The following is a 12,958-nucleotide window of genomic DNA, read 5'->3' as shown; positions in this document are numbered from 1 at the left end:
GGTCACAATCATAGACATCGCAATACCAGGGTCGCCGAGAAGGAACATGAAAAAATCGCAAGATACCAGGACTTAAAAATCGAAATTCAATGACTATGGCACAAACCAGCAGTGATAATTCCAGTGGTAATTGGCACACTGGGTGCTATTCCAAAAGCACTGGAATTACATTTAAAACAGTTAAAAATTGACAAAATCACCATCAGTCAAATGCAAAAAGCCGCACTGCTTGGATCTGCACGCATATTACGAAAATACGTTACGACGTCCTAGGCCCCTGGGTGAGGCCTGACTAGTAACCAATGCCAAATCCGGTGAAACAACTGGCCGCTGTGATACAATTGTATAATAATAATAATAATAATAATAATAATAATAACAACAACAACAACAACAACAACAACAACAACAACAACTCCGCCGTTGCCGGTCCCAAGCCCGGATGAGAAAGGAGGAAGGTTGGGATCAGGTTGGCATCTGGTCCCGTAAAAAAAACCCCCGCCAACCCATACAATATGGTGAAAAAAAACGAATAAGAATTCCATACCGCATCGGTCGTCGCGCGGGTTAACAAGGGCCGCGGCGGATGTTGGGGTCCCTGGACATCCGTCGACAAGTGGGCTACAAGTGGACCAGCCAACAAAACGACAAAAATATAGTGCAGATGAAAACCGTGCCATAATGGCCTGTTACTACAACTCAGAGCCAGAAAAAAGAGGATATTTAAAGCGAATGTATGAATTATGGAAACAACAATATCCAGATTCAAATGTTAGTGAACAACGACTAGCAGATCAAAGGCGATTTATTATACGGAATAAAGTGTTTAGTGAAGTTGAACATGAGGAAATTCAGGCAAATTGCAAAACCCAAAAAACAATATCACAAGCGGAAATAACTGATATTCAAGACACAACTAAAGACACTATAGTAGAACTCCCAGAAGAAGCTCTCAGGGAGGAAATAACATCACCACCACTAGAACCAGTTATCACTGAACCAACTGATGAACTAACTCAAAAACAAAAAGAATTGAAGGATAAGATCATGGAGCATTTTCTGCTTAATGAGGAAAGGCAACGTTTACCATCACTAAAAACTGTTCCTAAGAAAATTTTGGCCCCTATCATGAAAATGGTTAATGCAGTGTTTTCAACAATTGAACCGAGATCCATCCTGGAAACAAACCAGTTAATGTACAGCGCAGCTGTAATAGTCACTAATGAACTAGGCATTAAAATTAAAGTACCTAGTCACACAACAGAAAAAGCATCAAAGCCAAAGTGGAAAATCCGTCTAGAACAAAAAATCAAAAAATTAAGGGCAGATGCTAGTAACTTAAAGAACATGCATGAGCAACGGCTTAAAAACAACAAAATCATAGATCGGCTAATCAGAAGATATAGATTGGATACAAGAAACATCAATGAAGCTGTAGAGATTGTAAAACAGCAGATAACAGCAACAGCTAGAAAAATTGAAAGATATGAGGCACGAATCATCCAATATAAACAAAATCAGCAATTTCGATTAGACCAACGGCGTTTTTATCAAAGTCTTAATGTGAATGGTGACACCAAAAGTGAAAAACCAGAAAAGCAGGCCACAGTTGAATTCTGGAAAGAATTGTGGGAAAATGCAAAGGACTACAACAAGGAAGCAAAGTGGATACATGACTTTGAGAAAAGCATTGGCAACAAACAAATGCAAGTATTAGAAATAACAACTGAGATGATCAAAAATTGAGTTAAAAAGGTAAAGAATTGGACATCACCTGGAAAGGACCAATTACATGGTTTCTGGCTCAAATATCTGACCAGTTTACATGCAATATTGGCCAGGCAACTGAATGAAATTTTACAAAAGGGCCAAATTGATGAATGGTTGACAACTGGAAAAACATACTTGATTCAGAAAGATCCAACTAAAGGAACAACACCTGAAAACTATAGACCAATAACATGCTTACCAACAACCTTCAAATTACTCACAGGCATTATTGCAGATAACATGATGGATTATTTGGAAACAAACAACATCTTGCCAGTAGAGCAAAAAGGCAACAAAAGAAGGAGCAGGGGCACAAAAGATCAGCTTCTAATTGATAAAATGATATTAGAAAATTGTAAGAACAGAAAAACGAACTTGAATATGGTCTGGATTGATTACAAAAAGGCATTTGACTCACTGCCACATAGTTGGATCATAAAATGCTTAGAAACAACTGGCATTAGCAAAAATATTACATCCTTTACTGAAAAGGCAATGAAACAATGGAGAACTGAGTTGGCAGTAGGGAATGAGAGCTACGGAATGGTTAATATCAAGCGAGGAATTTTCCAGGGTGATTCACTTTCACCTCTTCTCTTCATCATCGCAATGATCCCACTATCAGTAATCTTAAAAAAAATGAAATTAGGCTACCAAACAGCCAAAAAAGCTGAAAAAATTTCGCATTTACTATATATGGATGATTTGAAACTCTATGGAAAGTCAGAAATAGAAATCCAATCATTGACAAATACAGTCTGAGTATTCAGCACCGATATTTCAATGCAGTTTGGCATGGAAAAATGCGCCACTGTATCCATAAAAAGGGGCAAAATCACTGCATCTGAGGGAATTGAAATGCCCAATGGCCAACTAATTAAATGCAAAGAAAATGAAGCCTACAAATACTTAGGCATTCTGCAGTTGGATAACATCAAGCATGGAGAAGTAAAAACTATTGTCAGGCGAGAGTACACCAACAGAGTTAGGAAAATTTTGAAATCTAAATTGAATGGTGGAAATACAATCAAGGCCATAAATACCTGGGCAATACCAGTTATAAGATACACAGCTGGCATAGTTAACTGGACACAAGCTGATTTGGACCTTTTGGACCGAAAAACCAGGAAACTAATGACAATGCACTACAGTTTACATCCACGTGGTGATACTGATAGACTATATCTGCCCCGAAAATCAGGTGGCAGAGGATTATTACAAGTGAAGCAAACAGTTGAAGAAGAAAAACATGCACTGGCTGATTATTTAAAAGACACTCAAGAACATCTATTAATCGAAGTAAAGAACAAAAATCTACTGAAGGCCCAACAGACAAAACAAGAATACAGAAAAGATGTGATAAAATCAAGAATGGAGAGTTGGCAGAACAAAGCACTGCATGGTCAATTTCTGGAAAAAATAAAAGATAAAGTGGACAGTGAACAAACTTGGTTATGGTTAAAAACAGGTACATTAAAGAAAGAAACAGAGTCACTAATCCTGGCTGCGCAAGAACAAGCTATCCGCACAAATGCCATTAAGGCCAAAATCGAAAAATCCTCTGATGATGCCAAATGCAGACTTTGCAAAGAAGCTGATGAAACTGTTGATCACATACTCAGCTGCTGTAAAAAAATCGCGCAGACTGATTATAAATTGCGGCACAATTCAGTAGCACAAATGATCCATTGGAATTTGTGCAAAAATTATAATATTAAAACAGCAACAAACTGGTGGGAACATCAGCCTGAAAAAGTCACCGAAAATCAGATGGTCAAGATCTTGTGGGATTTCCGTATACAAACCGACAAAATACTGGCGCATAATACACCAGACATCACACTGGTTGAGAAAAATAAGGTCACAATCATAGACATCGCAATACCAGGTGATAGCAGGGTCGCCGAGAAGGAACATGAAAAAATCTCAAGATACCAGGACTTAAAAATCGAAATTCAACGACTATGGCACAAACCAGCAGTGGTAATTCCAGTGGTAATTGGCACACTGGGTGCTATTCCAAAAGCACTGGAATTACATTTAAAACAGTTAAAAATTGACAAAATCACCATCAGTCAAATGCAAAAAGCCGCACTGCTTGGATCTGCACGCATATTACGAAAATACGTTACGACGTCCTAGGCCCCTGGGTGGGGCCCGACTAGTAACCAATGCCAAATCCGGCGAAACAACTGGCCGCTGTGATACAATTGTACAACAACAACAACAACAACAACAACAATAATAATAATAATAATAATAATAATAATAATAATAATCCGCCGTTGCCGGTACCAAGCCCGGATGAGAAAGGAGGAGGGTTGGGGTCAGGTTGGCAACCTGGCCCCATAAAAAAAACCCGCCAACCCATACAATATGGGGTATACCGCATTGGTCATCGCACGGGTTAACAAGGGCCGCGGTGGATATTGGGGTCCCTGGACATCCGTGGACAAGTGGGCTACAAGTGGACCAGCCAACAAAACGACAAAAATATAGTGCAGATGAAAACCATGCCATAATGGCCTGTTACTACAACTCAGAGCCAAAAAAGAGGTTATTTAAAGCGAATGTATGAATTATGGAAACAACAATATCCAGATTCAAATGTTAGTGAACAACGACTAGCAGATCAAAGGCGATTTATTATACGGAATAAAGTGTTTAGTGAAGTTGAACTTGAGGAAATTCAGGCAAATTGCAAAACCAAAAAAACAATATCACAAGCAGAAATAACTGATATTCAAGACACAACTAAAGACATTATAGTAGAATTCCCAGAAGAAGCTGTCGGGAGGAAATAACACCACCATCACTAAAACCAGTTATCACTGAACCAACTGATGAACTAACTCAAAAACAAAAAGAATTGAAGGATAGGATCATGGAGCATTTTCTGCTTAATGAGGAAAGGCAACGTTTACCATCACTAAAAACTGTTCCTAAGAAAATTTTGGCCCCTATCATGAAAATGGTTAATGCAGTGTTTTCAACAATTGAATCGGGATCCATCTTGGAAACGAACCAGTTAATGTACAGCGCAGCTGTAATAGTCACTAATGAACTAGGCATTAAAATCAAAGTACCTAGTCACACAACAGAAAAAGCATCAAAGCCAAAGTGGAAAATCCGATTAGAACAAAAAGTCAAAAAATTAAGGGCAGATGCTAGTAACTTAAAGAACATGCATGAGCAATGGCTTAAAAACAACAAAATCATAGATCGGCTAATCAGAAGATATAGATTGGATACAAGAAACATCAATGAAGCTGTAGAGATTGTAAAACAGCAGATAACAGCAACAGCTAGAAAAATTGAAAGATATGAGGCACGAATCATCCAATATAAACAAAATCAGCAATTTCGATCAGACCAACGGCGTTTTTATCAAAGTCTTAATGTGAATGGTGACACCAAAAGTGAAAAACCAGAAAAGCAGGCCACAGTTGAATTCTGGAAAGAATTGTGGGAAAATGCAAAGGACTACAATAAGGAAGCAAAGTGCATACATGACTTTGAGAAAAGCATTGGCAACAAACAAATGCAAGTATTAGAAATAACAACTGAGATGGTCAAAAATCGAGTAAAAAGCGTAAAGAATTGGACATCACCTGGAAAGGACCAATTACATGGTTTCTGGCTCAAATATATGACCAGTTTACATGCAATATTGGCCAGGCAACTGAATGAAATTTTACAAAAGGGCCAAATTGATGAATGGTTGACAACTGGAAAAACATACTTGATTCAGAAAGATGCAACTAAAGGAACAACACCTGAAAACTACAGACCAATAACATGCTTGCCAACAACCTTCAAATTACTCACAGGCATTATTGCAGATAACATGATGGATTATTTGGAAACAAACAATATCTTGCAGTAGAGCAAAAAGGCAACAAAAGAAGGAGCAGGGGCACCAAAGATCAGCTCCTAATTGATAAAATGATATTAGAAAATTGTAAGAACAGAAAAACGAACTTGAATATGGTCTGGATTGATTACAAAAAGGCATTTGACTCACTGCCACATAGTTGGATCATAAAATGCTTAGAAACAACTGGCATTAGCAAAAATATTACATCCTTTACTGAAAAGGCGATGAAACAATGGAGAACTGAGTTGGCAGTAGGGAATGAGATCTACGGATTGGTTAATATCAAGCGAGGAATTTTCCAGGGTGATTCACTTTCACCTCTTCTCTTCATCATCGCAATGATCCCACTATCAGTAATCTTAAAAAAAATGAAATTAGGCTACCAAACAGCCAAAGAAGCTGAAAAAATTTCGCATTTACTATATATGAATGATTTGAAACTCTATGGAAAGTCAGAAATAGAAATCCAATCATTGACAAATACAGTCTGAGTATTCAGCACCGATATTTCAATGCAGTTTGGCATGGAAAAATGCGCCACTGTATCCATAAAAAGGGGCAAAATCACTGCATGTGAGGGAATTGAAATGGCCAATGGCCAACTAATTAAATACAATGAAAATGAAGCCTACAAATACTTAGGCATTCTGCAGTTGGATAACATCAAGCATGGAGAAGCAAAAACTATTGTCAGGCGAGAGTACACCAACAGAGTTAGGAAAATTTTGAAATCTAAATTGAATGGTGGAAATACAATCAAGGCCATAAATACCTGGGCAATACCAGTTATAAGATAGTTAACTGGACACAAGCTGATTTGGACATTTTGGACCGAAAAACCAGGAAACTAATGACAATGCACTACAGTTTAAATCCACGTGGTGATACTGATAGACTGTACCTGCCCCGAAAATCAGGTGGCAGAGGATTATTACAAGTGAAGCAAACAGTTGAAGAAGAAAAACATGCACTGGCTGATTATTTAAAAGAAAGTCAAGAACATCTATTAATTGAAGTAAAGAACAAAAAACTACTGAAGATCCAACAGACAAAATAAGAATACAGAAAAGATGTGATAAAATCAAGAATGGAGAGTTGGCAGAACAAAGCACTGCATGGCCAATTTCTGGAAAAAATAAAAGATAAAGTGGACAGTGAACAAACTTGGTTATGGTTAACAACAGGTACATTAAAGAAAGAAACAGAGTCACTAATCCTGGCTGCACAAGAACAAGCTATCCGCACAAATGCCATTAAGGCCAAAATCGAAAAATCCTCTGATGATGCCAAATGCAGACTTTGCAAAGAAGCTGATGAAACTGTTGATCACATACTCAGCTGCTGTAAAAAATTGTGCAGACTGATTATAAATTGCGGCACAATTCAGTAGCACAAATGATCCATTGGAATTTGTGCAAAAATTATAATATTAAAACAGCAACAAACTGGTGGGAACATCAGCCTGAAAAAGTCACCGAAAATCAGATGGTCAAGATCTTGTGGGATTTTTGCATACAAACAGACAAAATACTGGCGCATAATACACCAGACATCACACTGGTTGAGAAAAATAAGGTCACTAATACAGATGGATTCGGAAACAGAACTAGTTAAAGATTGTATGATAAAGTGGGCTCAAAATATTGAAGAACCAATAATGTTGGACACATGGGAAAGAATATTGGTAAGAAATGTGAAATTCACACAAGCACAAAACCTGAGAGAAAATTTTTATAAGATGTTTTATAGATGGCATTTAGATCCTAAAAAGCTGGCTTCTATGTACCCGAATGTACAGCCTAAATGTTGGAGATGTGGTTCTCTCGATGCTACATATTTTCATATATGGTGGACTTGTCAAAAGGTTAAGGCATTTTGGATAAAAATGTGATGGATTATGCAAAATATTTTTAAAAGAAGGATAAAGTTTACTCCTCAGTTATTTTTACTAAGTATATGTACTGAATTTACAGCGGTAGAGACTAATTTGGTTCTGCGCTTAATAACGGCAGCAAGACTGTTGGTGGCGCAATACTGGAAAAAGGAAGACTTGCCTACAACTCAAGAATGGATATTGAAAGTTACAAACCTAGCCGAGATGGCTAAAATATCGGTATATCTTAAAGATCACTCAAATGAGAGATATAAACGAGACTGGAAAAAATGGATTGACTATACACAAAACAAATACGGGACTAAGAAATTCCAGATAGCCTATGCTTAAGATTAGGAATAATCTAAACTGCTTAAAGTTAGTGCAACAGGAAGAAGCTGAGTTTAATGCAGAGATGTTATTAACTTCTTTTTTTTATTTCCTTTGTCTTAATATATTTTAGACTGTATTTGTTAAAAACCTATACTGTGTACGGGCTCTGGGAAGTCAGGGGGGGAAGGGAGGTGGGGTGTTAGGGGGGAGGGGGGGAGGGGGGATATATAGTATGTGTTAGATTTTAAAGTAACGCGACTGCACTGGTATACTGTTGCTCTTTAATTTCACTGTAAAAATAGGACAAGCTGAATATATTAATAGATAGTAGAAATACACCGAAGGGAGGAGTAGAGGGATAGAAGAAAGAGGGGTAGAGAGGGTGGGAGAGAGGAAGGGAGGGAGGGTGAGAAGGAAGGGAGGGAGTGTACTGGGAGAGAGGAGTGGTAGAGGGGGAGGGGAAGTAGGGTAGAGGGGAATGTTGGAGGGAAGATGGAAAGTTGGAGGGGGGGGCGAAAGAAAGGGTGTATGGAGGGTCGAAGAGGTACATTGGGTTTCTATTTTGGGGGGTATTGTTGACAAGAGGAATGGCTGTGTTTATTGTTTAATGTTATATGGCCCCGGTTATGCACAGTATATATGTGACTGTACGAAATGAAAATGGAAAATAAAAACACATTTACATAGAGAAAAATAAGGTCACAATCATAGACATTGCAATACCAGGTGATAGCAGGTCGCTGAGAAGGAACATAAAAAAATTGCAAAATACCAGGACTTAAAAATTGAAATTCAATGACTAAGGCACAAACTAGCAGTGGTAATTCCAGTGGTAATTGGCACACTGGGTGCTATTCCAAAAGCATTGGAATTACATCGACAAAATCACCATCAGTCAAATGCAAAAAGCCGCACTGCTTGGAACTGCACGCATATTACGAAAATACGTTACAACGTCCTAGGCCCCTGCGTGAGGCCCGACTAGTAACCAATGCCAAATCCGGCGAAACAACTGGCCGCTGTGATACAATTGTATAATAATAATAATCCTGCAACAAACTTGGAACAGTTTAAGTTTACATCCTGCAGTGATGACTATAACACCATCAAACAGCAACACCTGCCTGTCTCAGGTCCTTGGGAAGGATTTGATAGGTGGACAAAAATGCCAAATTCAGTCTCAACATCTGGCTGGATTTACTCTTGGCAATCTTGGTATTTATTCTGTTCAAATAATGTCCTAACATTAGTTTATTTTCATTTTTCTTTGTCCTCCTCACAAAATTCTTCAAAGCTTTATAAGCCTTATTTGTAAATCCAGTTTAGAAAAATTATCCAGATCACTCTATTTGTTGCTTATTTGTGTATTCCCATTTATTTATTAAGATATCACTCAGTTTCTTTTGTATGTCCAATGTAATATCCTTTTCTATGTTATTCTTGTAGCCAGTCTTTTTTAAACCTGGGTACATGGCAAGCCCTACATGGCATCGGACCTGGGTACCTGAGAGACCGCCTCCTGCCGATTACCTCTCTGACCAATTAGATTTCACAGGTTAGGTCTCCTCCGGATTCCATCTGCCAGCCAATGTCGGCTGGTGACTCCCCGGGGGAGAGCCTTCTCTGTTGCAGCTCCGGCCCTCTGAAACGAGCTCCCTGTTGAGATCCGGACCCTTACTACCCTCCCGGCCTTCCGCAAAGCCACCAAGTCCTGGCTGTTCCAGCAGGCTGGGGGGAGCTGAGAAGCATCTACCTCCATGGAAATTGTGAATGTTGGTTTTGTTTTTAATATGTTGTCTTTGTCTCGTTTCCCCCTTTCCCTTGTCTTTTGTGAGCCGCCCGGAATCCTCCGGGAGTGGGCGGCATACAAGACAAATAAATAAATAAATAAATAAATAAATAAATAAATAAATAAATAAATAAACAAACAAACAAACAAACAAACAAACAAACACATGTTCAAATCAATGTCAATCTTGTCAGGTACAAGTAGTTTCCATAATATCTTTTAAGCATAGTTTACCCACACTCTTAAGGTTAACTCCTAGGACCATTGTTCAAATATATCCTTTATTAGGTATGTCCAATGTTGAAATATTTTGCTTCACTTTCACTTCACTTTGAAAGCTGAATTTGAGTGTTCTTCTTCTTTAATTGTAATATTTATTTACTTCTAGTTCTATCCAATGGCCAATTTTTAAAGCGTTAGCTTATTTTTTTAAAAAAAATCAAAACAAATGCATTTTTCTATTGGAAGCATTCTTTATAATTAATTCCAAAATCTTAGTTCAAGTTTATGTGGGTGCTTAGTCCATTTCTAACTTTTTAAATTTTCATCACCCTTTTAATATTTATTACAACCCCCTCAAAAAAATTAAACAATTTTACAACTTCTTTCACTAAGAATTTTAAAAAAATCATCAAGTTCTTTGAAAGGAGTTTGCATACTTCATTTTCTAATTACAAGCAATTTCCAAAAGTGATTAGAAAATGAAGTATGCAAATTCATTTCAAAGGCACCAACCATGATGTGAGCAAGATGGCTGTTCCTTCACCTCCCAATGCAGAGGTGTCAAACTTGATTTCATTGAGGCTCTCATCAGGGTTGTGTTTGATCTTGGGGGGAGGGAGAGGGCATGGTCAGCTTGACGTCGATCATGTCGGACTCCTGTGGTGGCCCAAGCACTCTGCCAGGGAAAATGGCAGAGCATGCAGCCCTCCCAAGCTCTGTTTTCACTGGCATAAAGTTGCAGGAGGCCATGTCAGCCAAAAACGAAGCTCAGAAGCCCATTTTTGCTGGCAGAAACACTGCTGTCCGATCCTTTGCTGTTCCCAGTGTGGCCTTGCAGGCCAAATCAACTACCCTGCAGTCTGGATCTGGCCCCTGGGCCTTGAGTTTGACACCCGTGCACTAGAGACTATTCAATCACTTTTTGCAGAACTATCTTCAGTCTACTATTTCTTCCCCAGAAGTCCCTGAACTCTAGGCTCTTCCTCCTCTAAATTGTTTCCAGATCCTTTTGTCTAAAAGCTATGAAAATATGGTGGGAAAATGTACCACTTTTTATCTGATTGGTTGGCACTTGTATCAAGGAACACAATCATGTCTTGGTAACTACACATGTACAGGACAAATAATTTCCTCAGGGAGCAGCAGGTGTAGTAGCAAAAACAGGCCTACTAAGAAGGCTGCCTTGGGAAAGTTCTCCATTTCCTTGCTTTCCTAAAAGTAACATGTTCATTCCCTGTAATTTCAAAGACTGAAAATAGTTTAGATTACAAAATACCATATTTTTCAGATATAAGACACACCTTTTTCCCTCAAAAAAAGAGGGTAAAAGTCTGAATACAGCATTTTTGGCCTACCAAAACCCCTCTCCCTTTGCAAAAATGGATGTACAGAGGGTTTGGGAAGTGCTCCTAAGGGCTGGGGAGGGCAAAACCAACCCAAAAACAGGTCATTTTTGCTTGTTCTCCCTCAGCCCCCCAGGAGCATTCTATGAGCTTCCCAAAGTTCTGCATGGCCCTGCTTTTTTTTTGCAAAAAATGAGGCATGCAGAGGGTTTGGGAGACCTGCAGAGTGCAAAAACTTTTTTTTAGAATTTACCTCTTGAAAATCATGGTTTATCTTATACTCTGGTGCATCTTATAGTCCAAAAAATACGGCAGGCAATTTTGAAGGATGGCCATTGCCGATCAATTTCTATTTGTGCAGTTTCCACATGCACAGATAAAACAAATGGTTATGTTCTGATTTGATCTATAGCAGCATCATAGACAAAGTAGTCCATTTCATATTTATTTTTTTAAGTTAAAGTATAATGAAAGGTTAGAATTTTATTTTCTTTTTTTCCTTTTGTTTTAGTTAAATAAAAAAACCTCACAAAACAGTTCACAGGATCTTTTGATATCATTTTATAATCTACAACTAAAGCATCCTTGGAATCACTGGAGGTAACAAAAAAATGAAATTTCACCACTGCCCAAATGTATGTTTGAATAGTAAAGATAAAGTTTTTAGTTGTTGACAACCTCACATCTTGCCCTTTCCATACTACTTTACCATAGGCATGTTGTCTAACAGATAGGGTAGTACTCAAAATGTAAAATAAATGGTACATCAAAAAGCACAGACATTTTCATTTGCAGGTGATATGGAGATAAAATTTAAGGAAATATTTATCTTAGCACTTCCATGTAGTAAGTCAGAACAGAGAACTATTCTATAATTTGTCCAGCAGTTTTGTGTATCTTTTTCTTCATGAAAATGATTTTTAAAAATGAGAGTTCTCTATCCCCTCTTTTTAAAAAAAGTCTTGAAACTGGATAAGAAAGAATAGAAACCCCGAGGCTAAACATGTCTCATTCCAGAAGCTGACATTTGACATATTTAAACTTATTATATATTTTTTCTGGTCATTATGGTTTTTTGCAATGCACTTTTTAGATTTACTTTTGTCAATTAATGAAATACCTCAGGTTGCCTTGATCAGGCAACTGTATAAGTTTAGAGATATTTTTGATATGTGCATGACTGAGGAACACCATAGGTTTATCCATCATAAGGGAGTGGGGAGAAATTTCAGGGTATTTAAATAATGATATGAAAGAATAAACAGAGATCACCTCAAAGGTCTTAGAACACAGATTTATCTCTGCTCTGCCCTCCAGTGGTTCTGTAGCAGAATGAACAAAAGTAAAACAGTCTGCTTTCTACAACTTCTTACAAATGAATAATAATAGATGGATATAGAATACTCTTTTACCTGCATTTCTGCCATCAAGACTGCATATTAGCAACCAGGTCATTGTATAATTCACTTAATGTTTCAGAATTCCATCTGCAAATGTACATATGATCTGTAAATACCACTCTAGCAAAACAGATCAGAGAACATAAATAAATCAGCAAGTGGCACACAAATTATATCACAATCAACAGAAAGGGGTATTCATGTCTGTCTGTAAAATGCCAAAAATAGATAAGTAGACATGCTCTCTGCCTCTTATCTAATAAGATAAAATTTATAAAGCTGCTCTAAGACTTGATCCACCTATTTCCAAAAGGCCTATTTGATAGCAATTATCTATATTTCAGAATAACT

Source organism: Thamnophis elegans, chromosome 2 (genome assembly GCF_009769535.1).
Source record: "Thamnophis elegans isolate rThaEle1 chromosome 2, rThaEle1.pri, whole genome shotgun sequence".
NCBI lineage: Eukaryota > Metazoa > Chordata > Lepidosauria > Squamata > Colubridae > Thamnophis > Thamnophis elegans.
The sequence above is the reverse complement of the archived record's forward strand: the minus strand, read 5'-3'. Positions refer to the sequence as shown.